At 53.9% G+C, this 18501-nt stretch overlaps 1 long non-coding RNA gene across 1 annotated transcript in view; it reads right to left on the bottom strand.

The window, feature by feature from the left end:
* The window catches only part of LOC132433336 (uncharacterized), a 42153-nt gene that overhangs the window by 1998 nt on the left and 21654 nt on the right, over positions 1 to 18501 (bottom strand). The window contains exons 2-3 of the long non-coding RNA XR_009521122.1: positions 2929 to 3132; positions 1585 to 1774 (exon numbers count right to left, since the gene is read on the bottom strand). This is a non-coding gene — a long non-coding RNA (uncharacterized lncRNA). The remainder of the gene's footprint in view (positions 1 to 1584; positions 1775 to 2928; positions 3133 to 18501) is intronic.

Here is an 18501-nt window from a genome sequence, read left to right as displayed (position 1 = left end):
TCACACCCTCGCCAGGACGGAAGCCTCGAGGCGCTTCCACGCGGTACTGTCGTCAGTCAGGGGAGTCACGTGGGGGGCGGGCAGCAGGGCCGTGGTGCCTTCCGGTGGCCTCCCCGCCTCCACCCCGCCCCTGGGGATCCTGCCACCGCTCTTGGAAAACAACTGAGGAAATCAAGTGGAAACACAAATCCGCCACCCAGTCCCTCCCGCTTCCTCGGGCCAGACCCCTGCCCCCAGCGCACCCCAGAAGGGGGCTCCGTGGCAGAGGCTGAGCCAGACCAGCATGGTTTGCCCTGGCGAGACCCAGTGGGCACGATCCTCGGTCCGGGGCTCCCAGCAGCTGGACCTATCGGCCCATCTAGTCCCACAGAGGCTGCCCCTCCCCAGGAGGACCTGGGGCACCAGGCTTGAGCCCCCTCCCTTCCCAGTGACCTCTAGACTCTGGGATCCAGGACCAGGGAGCTTCCAGGCCTGACTCTGCCCAAGACCAGCTGGTCACCCTGGGCAAGCTCCTACCCCTCTGTGGGCCTCAGCTTCCTCATCTGTAAAATGCAAGCAACAAGCCCTGTCCAGTCCCACCTCACGGGAAAGAAAGACAAGGGCCTAGGGAAGGACAGCATTGTGTAAACTGTCAAGTGTCAGGCCCACAGACTGTCACTTTGATTTTTTTTACAGAGGAGTTGCCTCCGTGGCTGGGGGAGTCAGCTCCGCTCAGGGGACATGAATTCCAGATGGCGATAAGGGGTCCCTGCCGTTGCTCACCCCTGAGCAGCGGGGAGCCCGTCCCTGGCCCACCCGGTCCCTCTCAGCACTGGCCATGCCAAGTGCCTTCCAGCCCCTCTACGCACGCCATGGACAGGCTGCCTGCCCCACCGGAAGCATTGTTGCTCAGCCGAACTACGCCCCGTCCTCCAAGACCCAGCTGAACGGCCCCTCCTCTGCGAAGCCCACGTCTTAACCATCCTGGAGCCCCTGCACACGCTCAGCACTACGCGTAACGAAGAGCAGAGTCAACAGGTGTGACTGAACCAACGTGTGCGTGGAGATGCGTGTGCGCACCAGGAGGGCTGTCTCGGGAGGTGACCCACTCGGGACATGACGGGGAAGGGTCAGCGTTTACTATGTGCACCCCCAGACTCCACCCGGGGCTCCCTCTACCCCCAAGACCGAGACCCCAGCCTCCCCCGGGCCCTCGCTGACAGTCAGGGCAGCTCATCCCATGCCGGCTCACAGGGGTGCGTTCCTAGGAGGAGCGCACTTGTGGCATTTCCAGAGCTCTGCTGGGTGTGATGGAAGGTGAGGGGACACTGGCCCGTTAGAAAGCGGACGAAATCATCCAGACTTCAGACGGAGGGGACTCGACTACCAGGGAGGGACAACGGATGTGAGCAGCGTTTTGAAGGAAAAGCTGCCGTGGCTGCTGATTAGCTGCGGGGGGATGAAGAGGGCGGATGAGTCGAAAATGACTCTGAAGTTTCACGCCGGGGTCGCTGGAGAACAGTGGAGCCATTGATGGGGCGGGGAAGCGGGGTGGGGGCTGGTGTGGGGGCAGGGTGGTGACTTGGGTTTGGGACATAGACTCACAGCATTTGGGGCTGGACGCAACCTCAGAGATCATCCAGGTCACAGGTGAGGAAACGGAGGCTCCGGGAGGAGCAGCCACTTGGCCGGGACACTGCATGGGTCGATGTCACGGCCAAGGCCGGGGACCTGGCCAGGATTAGTCCCGGAGGCAAATCAGACCCAGTCCCCACCTTCAGGGGTTCGGTGTCCCCTGGAAGAGACAGACATGGCCATAATTGCAACCTGATCGAAGGGGTATCCACGAGGCAACGTGGGGATGCAGAGGGCATGGGGGAAGGGGGAGTAACAAGGAATAATAATATCACGGTTATCAGAAGTGGGGCCCCTGTGCCAGGTGCATCTCATGTAACCCTTGCAACCATCCTACAAGCTACTAGCCTCGTTGTCCCCATTTTACAGGTGAGGTTGAGAAAACTAAGCAGATGGTCCAGGGCCTCACAGGTCTGATGATGCCCAGACTCGTGCTCTTAAGCTCTGCTTCTTGGTAGAGGTGTTCCGGAGCTGAGGCCTGATGGGTGAGTGGTTTTCCAAGTGACAGAAAGGGACGGGGCGGCATCAGGCAGAGGCACCAACATGTATCAAGGCCCAGGAGCCCACCCTTCCATTGTCAGGGTTTGAGGTGTTGTTCTGTAAGCCCACCTTCATACCTCTCGCCCAGGGCCTCCTACCCTGCTCCCCACCCCCCTTCCCAAGCCCCTAACTTCACAGGACCTCACCTGTGCCAACCCCTACTGGTGATCTGATGGATTTGTCAGGAAAATGAGCTGGGGGTAGAGGGGTTGGGGGTGGGCCTGTCCCCTATCCCCAGGGAACCGTTGCCCCTGCTCCCATGGCCTTCACAGCCCAATCCTGCCCCATCCCCTCTTCCCCACTGTGCCATCTTCTCATCCCAGGAGTGATCCTGCAAAAGTGAGTCAGCACAGAGGAGGGAGGGGTTGGCCTGAGTCACCCAGCATGTGAGCAGCTGAGCTAAGGCTCAGACCCACAGGGCCTGGGGTGTCAGACTGTGGCGGAGCCCCTGAGCTTGGACAAACCACGGCGTGGTCCCTTTCTGTACTTCTCCATCCTTGGGCTCCTTATGGTCACCTTGGGAGTGAACCAGGAGAGAAGGAGGGCTGAGCACTGGAACTGCAGCTTAAAACTCAGGGTGCAGTAGTGTGCTGGCGTCAGCCCCTACCAGCTCGTGAGAGCCAATTGCTAAATCTTCTGGAATTTTCCAAGCCTGTTGATGTCACCTTGGAAGCTTGAAGTCGGCCCCGGTGGGAGTTTTTACAGTGTGAACACTGGCAATTCACCCCTCTATGGCCACCCCCTCCCTGACCGAGCTGGTTGTTAAGCACTTACCAGCACACCACCGTCCAGGAGTCCCACCTCCTGGCTTCCCTGGAGGCTTCTGGGTCCTCTCAGCCCAGTCTTGGGCTCTTGGGGGAGTTGCTCTTGTGCTAAATCTCGTGGGATCTCCTTCCTGCCACAGGGCATCCAGTGCCAGCATCAGCCGATCTTTCATGTTGTATCTTGGACGGCTCCCTTCCTGCCCCTGTGCTCCAGCTACAGAGAAACAGATGATCCTCGCTGAAGAGGCATTTGCTTATGTTGTTCCCTTCTTTTGGAATGCCCTTCCCTCATCTCTGCTTCTTGAAGTCCTCCTTACTCTGTCAGAGCCTGGGGCTCTGGGAAACGCTGAATCCATTCCCCTGCCTCAGGACAGAAACACACCAATCCCTTCCTGCCACCCCCAGCCTGCTTGTGGTCTCTAGCGGAGTGGGGTGTTAACGGAGGACAGACTGGTTGCTGCCTTCAGGGGTGGCAAAAGCAAGAATCAACTTAAACCACCCAGGTTACCTAGAAACGAATCCCTTCATTCCCTGTTCAGCCTTTTGAACTCCTCTTCATCCTTCAAAGCCCAACTCAGATGTTACCTCTGCCAAGAGGTCTTGCCCAGATCATAGTCTTCCATCACCCCCTCACCCCTCTGCCTTGTACATTCTTTGATGGTCACACTCATGGCTCTGGGCAGTGCTTATCTGTCTGTGTGTCCAGTGTTCCACTGAACCACGGCCAACTGAGGCATGACAGGCCCTTATTTAAGGCTGAGCTCTCAGCCTGGTGCCCCACAGGCTTAGGAACTGCTTGTTGAATTGGGTCTGTCGCTGTCTTGGGCAAGTCCCTCTTCTCCCTGGGCCTCAGTTTCCCCCCTGTATGAACTAGACTTGAACGAGGTAATCTCCAAGGACCCACCTCTCACGTTCTAAGGGTCTGTGAGTATATCCCCCTCCTGCCCCCCATCAGCCTCTCACCTTCTAGTTTCCTTCCCTAGTTCCCCCGTGGGTGACACCCCTTCCTCTGCTGCCTTCGCCTCTCCCCGCAAACACCCTGCAGCCGACACACGGCTCGGGCTCAGGCCCCTGGACTCCATCCTCCTGGGTGCTCTTTTCCTGCGGACCAGGGGTTTCTCTGAAAGGGCAGGGGCCTTGCGCACCCACCCCGGGCCCTGCCCACAGGCCAGGCATGCAGTCAGCATCCAGGAGCGCCAGTCAGCGGGCCGTGATGGAGCTGCCAGGACTTGCGAGGCCTGTGGCTAGTTTCAGCGCCCCTGTTCAGACAGGCCCGGAGCTGCATGCCCCTCACAGCCGGGCTTCCCCTAGAGCCCCCGGGGGTCCACAGCCACATCCCGCTCTCTGCCTGTTTTGCTCCAACCTTCATAGGGTGCGTGCATCCGGGAGTGCATGTGTTGGCGGGGTGGGGTACATGCCAGCCCCTTCCTCCCCAGCCCGCACAGAGCACTCAGGTGGCTGTGGAGCCAGTGTCCCTCTCACTCTCTGCCCTCTCCTCACCTCCCAAGAGCGCGCGTGCGCACACACACTCAGAGTCCTGAAGCGACAGAGCGGTCAACCTGCGCCGGCGTTTGGAGCACAGAGTGGTGCCATTGGGCACATTGAGCAAGAGAGGACCAGATGGGATTGTTAGAAGGGACTCTGAATCCCTTGTTGGTTCTGAAATCCAAGGACCAAAGGCTATCCCTGCCCCTAAGGCAGCCAAGCCTCCCCCGCTGGCCCTGCCTCTTTGTCTAAGTCACCAAGCCCCTCACGGCTCTCGTGGGGCGACGCCCTGCAGCTCAACGCAGCATCTCACAGTCTCTCACAGGCACACGGGGCAGAGTCAGGGCCCAGGGATGAAGCGAACAGAGCAAACCACAGGACGTGGGAAGGAGAACGCAGTGTGGGCCAGTCCATCCCAGAAGGCTCCAGGGAGCGGTGGCCCTTGGGCGATGCTGATGTAAGGGTCTACAGCCCAGACTCTGATGCCTCCTGTCTTGGGAGTAGGATGATCTTTAGCATAATCCTAACCTCTCGTATCTCAGTTTCCCCATCTGTAGAGCCGTGGCAGGTCACAGCGCCTACCTTATGTAGCTGTCACAGCTGAGTGAATTGACAGGTGTGCCTGCATCTGGTGTCTGGCGTGCAGTAAGTGCTCAGGAAACAGTGCTGCTGATAGAAGTACAGAAGAGGGCCGCCCAGCCCTCCTTGCTCCATTCCTGAGCACGGCCCCTGTGCTGGGTGCTGGGAAGACACCCGAGGCCGTGCCCTCCGTGAGCTTCTGAAGATGGGGGAGGGTGCAGACAGGGAAAGGGCAGCTCTCAGGCTGTCTCTGGGTGTGCCAGGGAGACAGACCGGGACAGCTGAGGGGCCAGCCCTGATGGCGGAGGGTCAGGGACCAGGAGGAGAGGTGTGGGCTCAGAACAGAGGGGAGTGAGAGGAAGGGGTTCCAGGTGGAGGAACAGCCTGAGCAAAGGTGCAGATGGTGACCTCTGGTCAGGGAGGGCGTGCTGCAGAATCCCGCGGCTCTAGGACCATCACCACCAGCACAGGAGGCTGCTCCTGACCCCCTAGTGCACGAGGGCCCCATCCCCACGCAGGACGACACACCTATTTTCATGCCTCTGCACCTGCGATCACAAAGCCCCCTCCCACAGGTGTCACCTCCTCCAGGCAGCATGTGAAGTTAGTGCGCTTCAGTGTAATCGTCGGGGCCTCTCTATCCCTCTGGGACAGGCGCACCCGAGACCTGCCCGTGGTGGGGACTCAAGAGTGATTAGCTGAATGAATGAACCAACGAATGAACGACTGAACAAAGGCAGTGATGCCGTGTCCCCCTACACACTGGCGAGTCACCCGATGACGGACACCATCATGCACCCTGTAACCATAGGGCATAAGCCGCAGGAACTCTGACACACACCCCGCCAGGCCATCACCACGCCAGCAAGCCACGTGGAAAGCTGCTCTCTCCCCGCGTGCCCCCTCCCCATCTATCCTCCCACCCTAGCACACTTTCCCTCTCGCCTGGGGCAGCTGGTGGGAGGGTGGGGGCGGGGGCGGGGCAGGGCCAGAGGGGCCTCAGAGGCAGTGGGGGCAGGGGGCTGGGGGAGGCTGGGAAAGTCCAGGCTGTCTCTCCTGGGGGGCGGTGGGCGGCATGGTGGGGCGCTCGCAGTGATGAGGGAGGGAGGAGGGTCTCGGCCCGGTACAGCTGCGGTCCCCTCCCCAGCAGCCTGCCCGGGTGCAGAAAGGCCTCTTTGTTCTCCGCCTTTAAAGGGTAAGAGAAACACTTATGCATGGCAAATTAGCCCAAAAATGTATTTCTCTAAAACACCCAATTGTCTCACCAGGCCTGCAGCTGCAGGGAAGTTCCAGGGAGCCGGGGGAGGGGGCGTCTTTGGGGTGACCCTGAGGGACAGGGAGAGGTGGTGGGGAGAGAGGGGCCATCGCTCCTTCCCGCCTCTGCTCTCAGAATCTCACAGTCGAAGAAGGGCACAGCTGGGGAGGGCCCGAGGGTCAGGGAAACCCCCTCCAGTGGTAGAGAGGGAAACTGAGGCCCAGAGAGGTGGCTGGTGGCAGAGAAAGGGCTGATCCCAAGTCCCTTGGACTCTTGCATCTGTACCCACTGCCTTGTCCATGCTGGAAGGGAAAGGGACCCAGGTCCCCAAGGTGAACCAAGCCGGCTGCCCTAGGCATGAAGGAGAGAGGAAGAAACTGGGTGGCTCTGCTCGTAAGCTGACCACTCGGGGCTTCAGTGCCCAGGAGGATGGCCAAGGGCACCCACCACGCCCGCCTCCTCCCCAACCTGGTGCATCTGAAGGCAGCATGCCTGGGGCGATGGGGGATTCAGGCAGTGGCACCTGTAGGGAGGCCTCCACCAAAGCCGTCCCAAGAGCAGGCAGGAGAAGCCCCCTTCGTCTGGACCTGAACCACATGCGTGTTCAGAGAAGGTTCGGGATCCTGCCTTGTTCTCCCACTTGAGGCACGTTCCCGAGGAGCCTGCTCTGTGTGGTCCACAGGAGCATCCGGGCTCCCAAAGGTGAATCCGAGACAGCTCTGTCCCCAGGGAGCTCCTTGTCCCATGGGGGAGACAGATGAATAAACAAACCACTAGCATGAAAGAGTCCCATGGGGAGGTGAGGCCCAAACCGAACGATGCAAACGTGGAGGACAAGGATAGGGACGGGCGTCTCCCGACGATGGCCCCAGGGCCGGGCCCTGAAAGGGAGTCTGAGAGTGGGATGGGGGGACATTCCAGGCAGTGGGGACAGCACAAGGACACAGCTGAGGCTCCTGAGACCACCCCTTGACATCAGAATTCAGAATCATCGATTTAAGAGAATTTGTTTGTTTGTTTGTTTGTTTTTGGCCACGTTGGGTCTTCGTTGCTTCATGTGGGCTTTCTCTAGTTGCGGCGAGTGGGGGCTACTCTTCGTTGCGGTGCGTGGGCTTCTCGCTGCAGTGGCTTCTCTTGTTGCGGAGCACGGGCTCTAGGCGTGCAGGCTTCAGTAGTTGTGGCTCGAGGGCTCTAGAGCGCAGGCTTCAGTAGTTGTGGCGCACGGCCTTAGTTGCTCTGCGGCATGTGGGATCATCCCGGACCACGGCTCGAACCCGCGTCCCCTGCAGTGGCAAGGCGGATTCTTAACCACTGCACCACCAGAGAAGTCCTAAGAGAATTTATTGAGCATCTTCAGAGTTCCAGCCCACGTAGGAGACACAAGAGGAGAGAACATGGCTCTGACCCTGGGGTCAACTTGACGAGGTGAGTCTATGACAGGGAAAAGCCCTGAGCTGGCCGTGAAAAGTGCCGCGGGGGTCTGCAGAGTTCGGATCCGGCAGCTCCTGGGGGACCGTCAGCTCCCCAGGTGTTCGTGCACCTGTACGACGCGGGGATGGTAACAACCCAGGAAGACCGTCGTGAGGAGACATGGGAAGAGCCAAACCCAGTGACTGACACCCCGTGGTTTCTCAGTAAATGTTGGTTCTGCCCCCTCACCCCCCCAGAAGCCTGGAAACGAGAGAGATGGGAGGAAGCGGGAGAGGGGAGACTGTGTGTGTGTGAGTGTTGCGGTCACATGTGTGCACACATATGAGAGAGTGTGTTTATGTGTGAGTGTGTGTGTGTGTGCACGTGTGCATGTAGGAGTGAGGGGTGTCGTGAGTGTGCGCACACACGTGTGCGCGTGGTGCTGTTGTGTGCAAGTGCACAGTGAGTGTGCGTGCACAAGTGTCTGCAGAGACAGAATCACATCCAGGATGCTTGTTGGGGAAGGGGACTGAGGCAAGACTGAAATGTCAAATGCGTGAAGAGATCAAGCAGCCGGAGAATGTCTTCTCAAGGCGGTTGGAGAGACCAGAAAGGAGACCAGGCCCCGTGGGTGGGCAAGAGGCCGGCAGACACCAAGAAGGGAGAAACCTACTGTGGGGCAGAGGCCTCCCCTCCACCCGGCCTCCCCTGGTTCAGGGAGGCACATGCAGTTGAGCCTGACCTTGGGGTGGAACAGTCTTACCTAGGTCCCCCTCCCAAGCTTATCCAAGAATCTTCCTAGCTTTCTCTTCCATCCAGGAGAAACCCGGGTTCTTCGAAGGGTCGACGACACCCTCCATGGCCTGGTCCCTGCCCCGCTCTCCCCACTCTTCAGCCAGGTCGATTCACGTGCCCTGCGTAGAGGCACCACCTTCCAGCCACCCTCCGAGCTTCGCCCTCCCCACACCGTCGGCCTGGGGAATCCTGAGTCAGCCACCAAGCGCCCATACCCCCCACTTGTCCCTTCGTCTGCCTTCCTGCGCCCTCATAACGTCTTGTGCTCCCACATACAACTGTGACCAGCCTCACGGCATGCTGTAATTTACAAAACTGTGATCACTGGACCCAGAACCACGGGAAAACTTGTCAAAGAATCCTCTCTGTAAAAGGCACCGGGAATTGAAAGCAGGGATTCGAACAGGTCTTTGTACCCCTGTGTTCATAGCATCATTATTGACAATAGCCAAAAGATGAAAACAACGCAAGTGTCCACTGACAGACGAATGGATAAACAAAATGTGGCCATACATACAACGGAGTATCATTCAGTCTTAAAAAGGAAGGAAATTCTGACACATGCTACAACGTGGTGAACCTTGAAGACGTGATGCTAAGTGAAAGAAGTCAGACGCAAAAGGAAAAATAGTGTTAGCTTCCACTCATATAAGATACGTAGAGTAGTTAAACTCATAGAGATAGAAAATAGAACAGTAGTTATCAAGGGCTGTGGGGTGGGGGGAGAATGGGAAGTTATTGTCTAATGGGTAGAGTTTCTGTTTGGAAGATGAAAAAGTACTGGAGGTGGATGATGTGACGGTTGTGCAACATTGTACTTAATGGCATTGAATTGTACAGTTAAAAATCGTTAACATGGTAAATTTTATGTCATGTGTAGTTTACCACTGGGAAAAAAAAAAGGCACCAGGCACAGACAGTTTTTCAAGGAAGTTCTTTTTAGAGTTTAAGAAACCATTTTCTTAAAGGGAACCCTCCTACGCTGTTGGTGGGAATGTAAATTGGCGCAGCCACTACGGAAAACAGTATGGAGGTTCCTGAAAAAACTAAAAATAGAGTTACCATATGATCTTGCAATCCCACTCTTGGGCATATATCCAGAGAAAACCATAATTCGAAAAGATACATGCACCCCAGTGTTCATTGCTGCACTATTTACAATAGCCAAGACATGGAAGCAACCTAAATGCCCATCAACAGATGAATGGATAAAGAAGATGTGGTGTGTGTGTATATATATATATATATGTATATATAGACAATGGATGGACCTAGAGATTATCATACTAAGTGAAGTAAGTCAGACAGAGAAAGACAAATATCGTATGATATCACTTACATGTGGAATCTAAAAAAAATGATACAAATGAACTTATTTACAAAACAGAAACAGACTCACAGACACAGAAAACAAATTTATGGTTACCAAAAGGGAAAGGTGGGAGGGAGGGATAAATTAGGAGTTTGGGGTTAACATATACACACTACTATATGTAAAATAAACAACAAGAACCTGCTGTATAGCACAGGGAACTGTACTCAATATTTTGTAATAACCTATATGCGAAAAGAATCTGAAAAAGAATTTATGTGTGTGTATATATATATATAACGGAATCACTTTGCTGTACATCTGAAACTAACACAACATTGTAAATCAACTATACTTCAATTAAAAAATAAATAAAGTTTTAAAAAAGAGAAACAGTTTTCTTCCTGTGTAACCTGTTAAGAGCAATAGAAAAAGATGAAGAGACATCACCAACTCCCTTCAGGCAGATGTTGTGTCTCCTCCTTGACACCTCAGGCCCAGCACAGGGTGAGGGTGGCACAGAGGCACAGTGAAGTGTGTTGGTAACCAACGGCTTCTATGACTAGGTTTCCTCAGACCCTCTGGGATAACCACTCTGGATGCGTCCTTACCCCTCAAAACCCCTCATTTCAGCCTAGAAATCTTCCAAGAGGGGTAAGGCACCCCAGGGGAAATGCAAAATGACAAAGTGGGGTGCAGAAAGAAAATATTAGCATTTCTTTCCATTTAAATTTTGACTCTCTTGGGCTTCCCTGGTGGCACAGTGGTTAAGAATCCACCTGCCAATGAAGGGGACACAGGTTCGAGCCCTGGTCCGGGAAGATCCCACATGCAGCGGAGCAACTAAGCCCGTGTGCCACAACTACTGAGCCTGCGCTCTAGAGCCCATGAGCCACAACTACTGAGCCCGCATGCCTGCAGCCCGTGCTCCGCAACAAGAGAAGCCACTGCATTGAGAAGCCCGCACACTACAACCAAGAGTAGCCCCCGCTCACCGCAACTAGAGACAGCCTGCATGCAGCAACGAAGACCCAATGCAGCCAAAAATAAATAAATAAAATAAATTAATTAAAAAAATTTTTTTGGCTCATTTTTTGGAAACTTCTACTTTGCATATGTTTAATATAGAGTACACGTATATAATTTGTAAATAAATAAACAAACAGGTACACCTTGAGATCTGACTTAGGAACTGAATAGATTCTGTTCTAATAGATTCTGTGATCTCTTTCATACCCCAAACTCAGGAACCAAACGTATTTCAATAATGGCCTCAGTAATCAAACTTGGCATTGGATTCTTGCCATTCAAACTCAGGAGCCAGACAGATTCTGATAGTGAGGAATATTTGTACACGTTTGGGACATTGTGCCCCCCACATTTTTACTGAGAAGGACACACAATCAAAAAAGTCAGAGACAGGGACTTCCCTGGCGGTCCAGTGGTTAAGTCTCTGCACTTCCACGGCAGGGGGCACATGTTCCATCCCTGCTCTGGGAACTAAGATCCTGCATGCTGTGTGGTGCGGCGTGGAAAAAAAAAAAAGTCAGAGACAGCTGCCTGGACCATTAGAGTAGTGAAGTCTGTGGCCCCATTTAAAGGATGGAAGAGGTGAGACTGTCATTTTCACACCTCTCACAGGAGACAGATGCCATTACGCCCTTTTATAGATAATGAAACTGAGTCTCAGAAAGGTTCATTAGCGGGACTTCTCCAGTGGTCCAGTGGTAAAGAATCTGCCTTACAATGCAGGGGACAAGCGTTCGATCCCTAGTCAGGGAACTAAGATCTCACATGTTGCAGGGCAACTAAGCCCACGCTCTCTCAGCTAGAGCCCACGTGCCGCAAACTACAGAGCCCGCGCGCCACAACTCGAGAGAGAAAACCCGAACGCCACAACTAGAGAGAAGCCCGCACGCTGCAACGAAAGATCCCACGTGCCACAGCTAAGACCCGACACAGCCAAACATAAATAAAATAAGTAATAAATAAATCTTTTAAAAAAAGAAAAGAAAAAAAGGTTCATTAGCTTCTCCAACGTTACAAGGCCAGAAAGCATCACCTGGGTCTAACCCTTGAACTATACTATTTCTTCTGGAGTTCCTCCCCACGAACCATGAGGAGGAGATCGGCAAAGCAGCCCCGAGGCCAAGCTCCCTCTTTATCAGCAAGCTCTGGGCCACTCCCCGACAACACACACACCCTGCCTGGACTTTCCTCCTTATCTGCACACCTGAATAAGGTTCAAGGATGCCTTTCCCCAGCTGGGCAGTCCCCCAGCCCAGCCCTCCCTTGCTGGCTGTTGTCCCCCAAGGTGGCAGTGGGCTCCCCGAGGATCCTCCTCTGTGCCCTGGATGCTTGGCCGGGGGCCTGGTACACGACAGGCCTCAGTGAGTGGTTGAGTGAAGGGGCAGGAGTGACATACACAGAGCAGCCCTCTTACGCGGGGCCCGCACTTGTGGGTGTGGCACTCAAGTCCCTTCAGACAATGACACCCTATAATGACCCTAAGGTAAGTGACTGTGCAGCTGACCTTTGGATGAGAAAGAAACCCCAGAGATCTGGGGGTAGGGGGCTAAGAAAAAGGATACGGAGAACACAAGAGGACGAGGGCATAGAAACGTCCAGGGGCCATCTTCCACCTATTCGGCTACTGGACGGTGATGGCAAAAAAGAACCAAGAAAACAGTGGCAATGGAGGGGGGGTAAGCAGCAGACCTTCAGACCCCACCTGACCTTCTCAAAAGGAGCTGAAGATCCCGGCTGCGGTGAGCTGCCACACCCACGTGATGAAGGGATGCCACCTTCCTCCCTGACGGTGGCCTGGCCTCAGCTGGTGCCCCCACTCTGTGCCCACCCTTGTCCTCCCATAGGACTCCCTCTGTTTGCCTTGGGCTGGTCTATTTCCCTTGACAGGTTCCTGTGAATTTAGGTTGTGCTTGGGTGATCTGGGAGGTGTGTGGTCCACAGGGTCATAACCAGGGCCCATAACCTGAGAGTCTCACTCCCCCACCGCCTCCTGAGGATGTTCTTGGCAAGGTCATGGACTGTTCCAGAGAGGGCTGCTCCTGGAGTGCTTCCTGCTACCAGACAGTGGGTCACGGGCTCTCAGCTGATGGGTTGTCAAGGGCTCAGATGCCAGTCATGTGGGATGGCCAGGACCCTCTGGGGATGCAGAGGCTGAGGGCTGAAGAAGGGGCACCAGCAGCTTGGGGATGGAGGGAATGTAGAGGGTGGAGGACAGTGTCACCCTACCCCCATGATGACACCACCCACAGCCAAACACGTGCCCCCCCAAACACATGCATGCTGTTACCATCACACTCCCAGACATAGGCACATCCATACACACAAGCCCACAGGCACAAGTATTTCCCCATCAACACACTCCCAGCCACATACCTGCACACATGTCTACACACACATTCACGATTCACCATGCAAGGCATGTCTGCACAGAAAGAAGGGCCAGATGCCCCTGAAATTGCTCTTTCTCTCCTGTTCCACCCTCTTCCACCCCGTCCCACCCTGGCCACTCTTCTCCACGTCAGCCATGTTTCCCAACCCCAAACCACCCCCAAGAATCTGTTGGAAATCCTGAGGGCAGTGGCTTGGTTCTCACACCTCTGGAGAGCCTGGAGGATTCACCTGCCCAGGCCATCTTGACCCTGACCCGTGTCTGACCCCCAGCCTCCCCTGCTCACAGGTATCAATCGCACTCTGGTCTTCTCCCATGGGCTGCATGGAGAGATGTTGCCTCACTGGCAACCCTTGTGCTGTGCTCTCCTGGCGCACCCTGGTGCTGCCAGCTCTGGCGACGGTTTCTGGAGATTGGCGTCTGCCATGAAAAACCTTGGTGAGCTGAGCCATTAGAAAGCGAGATGCAAAAAAAAAAAAAAAAAGCATATTCAAGAGTTCAGCCCCAAACAATGTCACCTAATAGTAAAAACCACAGCCTCCGACTGAGTCCTGACCCACAGCCACAGACGGAACCTTGACTCCAGTTAGAGATTGTCCATCGAACCAGGGTGATAGTCTGAGCCTCGACCCCAGCCTGCGCCTGAGGCCTGACCCTGACCCTGACCACAACCAGAGGCCTGGCTCTAAACCCCAGATGGATGCTAGTAAAGCCTTCTTGGCCACAGATTGGATCCTCATCCTGACACCAAAAACGAACACTTGCCCTGTTCACAGCCTGAGCCCTGACCCCAGACTGAGCCGTTACTCTAGCTCCAGGATAAACTATCTCAGACATTATCTATAAACTGAGCCCTGTTCTAAGCCATAATGATCCTGGTCTTGACCCCAGAAGGAACCCTTATCCTGGGTCAAGCTTGAATCCTGACCTTGACCCCAGACGGAGCCCTTACCCTCTCCCCGAATGAACTCACCCCAGCTGCAGCCTGAGCCCTGACCCTGGCCCCAAACCGAGTGCTAATCCTGACTGACTGCAGCCTAGCCCGGATCCTGACCGAAGCCTGGGGCCTCACCCCGAGCTAGTCCTCTCAGAAAACTCTGCCTTTATTCACAGAAGCAACGGCCCCACCCTCCTTTCCCAAGGACAGGAAACCCTAGATGAAGCCTAGGAAAATCTGGAGAACTTTCCACAAGAGCCACATGACAGCCTTTGCCACGTGGCAGCAGGGCAGGAACGATCCTTCTCATTTTACAGGCAAGGAAACTGATTCTCAGGGAGGCTTAACTTGTTCCCTGTGGTTCCAATGAATAGAACTGGAACCAAAAGGCAGAAGCTATAGGGAGACACGTTTCAGAAAGAACTTCCCAAAATTCTGGGCTGGGCAAGGACAGAGCGAGCCAGTGCAGAGGCCTGAGCTCCGTGTCACTGGGGGTGTGCCAGCAGAGGTGGGCGACTTGTTGGCTGGTGCTACGGAGAGGCCTGCAGGAAGTGGAGGCCCCTCCAGCCCCGAGATGTCAAGGAGGCTTCACGCCTCATTCAGAGGCTCTGAACTCTTCCTCCCAACCCAGCAGCCCCCTAGATACAGCCCAGGTGGCCACACCTGGAAGGCCCAGAGTCCTACCATCTGAGGAGGGAGAGACCCAGCCCAACCAGGTGGAACCAGAGCTCCACCCTCCCCTGCTCAAGCTCCTCTCACCAGCCCTCTACAATGTCTGGACCAGGCGCAGATGGGAGATGAGGCCCACCTTGCCAAGCTGGCATCAGGCACTGTCACGCTCGGGCAGTGCCAGGCTCTCTGCCCCAGTGCGAGTCCCCACTCCGCCACAGGCTCAGAAGCACACACCCAGGACTGGGAGGACATGCCACCATTTTCAAAATGCCAGAGCAGTCTTTCTCCCCCATCATCCTCATTTTGTAGACCTTGGACACCAAGACCCAGAGAGGCTCAGTGGCCTGCCTTGGGTGGCACAGCGAGGCAGGCGCACATCAGGATGTGGACCCCAGACCCTGGCACCTCTCCCACTCACATGGCCCCACAGCTGCCCCAGGAGGATTGGAGGATGGTGGGGGGACCTGGTGCCAGGCGGCAGAGGCTGGCATGGGGGGCTGCATGGCCCCTTGCGCCACCGCCCCCCAGGCACCCCGGCCTGGCTCCATCCACCGGCCGCCCAGCTGCCGGCACATCCGCCCAAGCCCAGACATCAATCCACACCAGGGCCCTTGCTCCCTCTTTCTCTTCTGCCCTCCTCTTCCCTCCCCAACTCACGTCTTTTTTTCCCTCCTCTCTCTCTTCCAACATGTCATTACAGTAGAAACAAAAAGCGCGGGAACAATGCGGGCATTGACGAGGGCCCCCTCCCGGCCCCCTCCCCCCACGGTGCGTGCCAGCACTCTTTCCACCCGCCCAGGGCTGGAACCACTGCCAAAGGAGCCCTGCTAATAAACAAGAGGAACCAGATAAACCAGGAACACAATAGAGGGATTTGTTGCACTTAGAATGGTGGGAACAATGTCAACGTCGCGCGCAGCTGCTTCTAAGCCCCCACCCCACCAAGTCCTGCCAAGCAGCCCCCTCGTCCCCTAGCCCCTCTGATTTATGAAAGGTCAGAGGGCATCATGGCTAAAGGGCCCCTTCCTCCCATCCCTCGTTAACCCTTCGGACACAATGGTCCCTTCTCTGGGAGGTGGCGAGTGGGGGCGGGTGTCATGCACAGTACTTCCTGGAGCATCCTGGAGTTGGCTGGCGCAAAGGGAGGAGGAGCAGACTCCAAGATGCCTTCAGGCCAGGGGCTTCGTCTGGAGTCACGGCCTCATTGGTGGAGGCCTTCTTCTTAGTGACCCCCCAAGGCTGTGACCAGAGCCACAATTGGGTCTACAAGATGGCAACCTGTGCTGCTGCCTGAGTAGTGCATTCAGGGCAAAAGAGTCATTCTCTGATGTCTTAGTGGGTGCTGAGATGTGAGGATAAGCCAGACATAGTCCCTAATTTGGGGAAGCACAGGTGATGAGTGTGTGGGAGCCCAGGGAAGTGGGCCTGAGACTGCTGGTGCACGGCAGGTAGTAAGGAGGACAGTCAAGGGAGAGTTCCAGGAGGAGGTGATGCTTGAGCTCAGGAGGCAGCACCGGCACGACAGGCAGCTCCCAGCGGGGCTCGGGAATCAGACACCCTCCTCCACCACTTTACCACAGCTTTTTTGTTAGCAACTTGGGGATAAGAAAAATACCCATCTCGCAGCGTACTTGGGAAGATGAATTAATCCAAATAAGGTACTTAGGAAACAGCCTGGCGCAAAGCAGTAAGTTTCAATAGCTGTGACCATTTTTATTACTGTCGGTGGTGGTGATGGTTGTGGTGCTCACAGCCACCCTGAGCCTCATAACATGGTCCCATAGATGGGGCAACTTAGGCTGGGACTCCCCTTGGACCACAGCTGGCATTTACAGAGCCAGGATTCCAACCCAAATTTCCATACTCCAAATCCAGGAATCCTGCCTACTTAACTGCTTTGGGATGGACACTCAAATTAGGAATCTGGGATTATGGGACAGAGGAGTACTAAATGACCTATTTGGGAGCTAATCCCACAATGAACTTCAGCCCGTCTTCCCTCAAAAAAAAAAAAAAAAAAAAATCACATGGAATCCTCTTAGTCCCTTCACATTTAAGCCCAAACTGGAAGAAGTAAGATGCATAGGAAAGTCTCCTGTTCACCCACCTCTCACCTCTGCTAAGCAGGGACCTCCTGACAATGCCCTGACTATTCCTGCCCCCCACAAACCATCCCTACTACTCCTGCTGGGGCCTCAGGCTCCTTCTGTGGGCACTGACTATTCCTCCAGCAGAAGGAAGCCAGTGTTCATAATAATCACTAAATATCAATCCTTTAGGAAATCACCTTAGCTTTATCTTCAAAATATATCCAGAATGCCCAATCTCACTTCTATTCTACATTGTACTAGAAGTGCTAGCCCGTGCAACAAAGCAAGAAAATGAAATAAAAGCCATACAGAGTGGAAAGGAAGAAGAATTACTACCTTTATTCACAAGCAACATAATCATCTATATAGAAAATCCTAAATAATCTACAAAAAAAAACTACTATAAAAAAATGAGTGAGTTTAACAAGGTTGCAAAATACAGCATCAATATACAAAAGAACAATTATATTTTTATATACTGGGAAAGCAGAAATTAAAATTTTTTACATATCATTTAAAATAAAACCATAAAATGTGAAATACTTAGGGATAAATTCATATTACAAATGCATGGGACTTCCCTCGTGGTCCAATGGGTAAGACTCCACACTCCCAATGCAGGGGGCCTGGGTTCGATCCCTGGTCAGGGAACTAGATCCCGCATGCGTGCCGCAACTAAGAGTCCGCATGCCACAACTAAGAAGCCCAAATGCTGCAACGAAGATCCCACATGCCACAACTAATACCCAGCACAGGCTAAATAAATAATTTTAAAAGTTTTTAGAAAGAAAATGAGTACTCCATTAAAAAAATGCATGATATAATAAGACTTAAGAGGCTAGAGAAGAAAAGACCTGACCTAAGTAACTTTGTACAATGGTATTTTCCCTAGATACTGTAAAGCAAGAAACAAAAGGAACTGTATACAAATATTATACGTTGGTAAATTAGTTTTTCACAAGGCCTGGGTTGGCAATTCTGAGGCAATTTTATATGTACACTAAGTTTGAACAAATAGGTAAGTATGCTACAGATAATGAGAGCCGTATTTCTCACTGTTAGAGAAAGAAATTACAAATAAGCAATGGGGAAAGCCTAGAATAAACCCTGTGGTGCTGGAAGAGGAGCTCAATTTCCCTCTCCTTGTCTGTGAGCTGGACTTAGTGACTCACTTCTAACAGATAGAGTACGAATAGGAAAAATAGTATCTTTACAGTGGAGGAACCTGGCAACCACAACCTTAACCAAATGGTCAAAGTTGACATCACCATTAATAAGGCCTATCCATGTCATGTTCCCCTTAATATGAGGTGATGAGAAGGAGACATCCCCTATGCAGTGGTTTTCCCCAAAATTCATACCCTCAGATTAATAATGAGAAAATATCAGAAAAACCCAAATTGAGGGACATTCTACAAAATGCCTGACCAGCACTTTTCAAAAATGTTGAGGTCATGAAACACAAGGAAAGACTCCTGAGGGACTGTCACAGATGGGAGGAGACTAAGGAGGCATGACAACTAAATGCAATGTAGGATCCTGGCTTGGATCCTGGAACAAAAAAGAGCATTAGAGGAAGCTGGATGAAGGATATACAAGGACTCTTTGTACTGTCTTTACAACTCTCTAT

This window comes from Delphinus delphis, chromosome 11 (assembly GCF_949987515.2).
Source record: "Delphinus delphis chromosome 11, mDelDel1.2, whole genome shotgun sequence".
NCBI classification, from domain to species: domain Eukaryota; kingdom Metazoa; phylum Chordata; class Mammalia; order Artiodactyla; family Delphinidae; genus Delphinus; species Delphinus delphis.
Note: the sequence above shows the minus strand (reverse complement) of the source record. Positions and strands in the feature narration are given on the sequence as shown.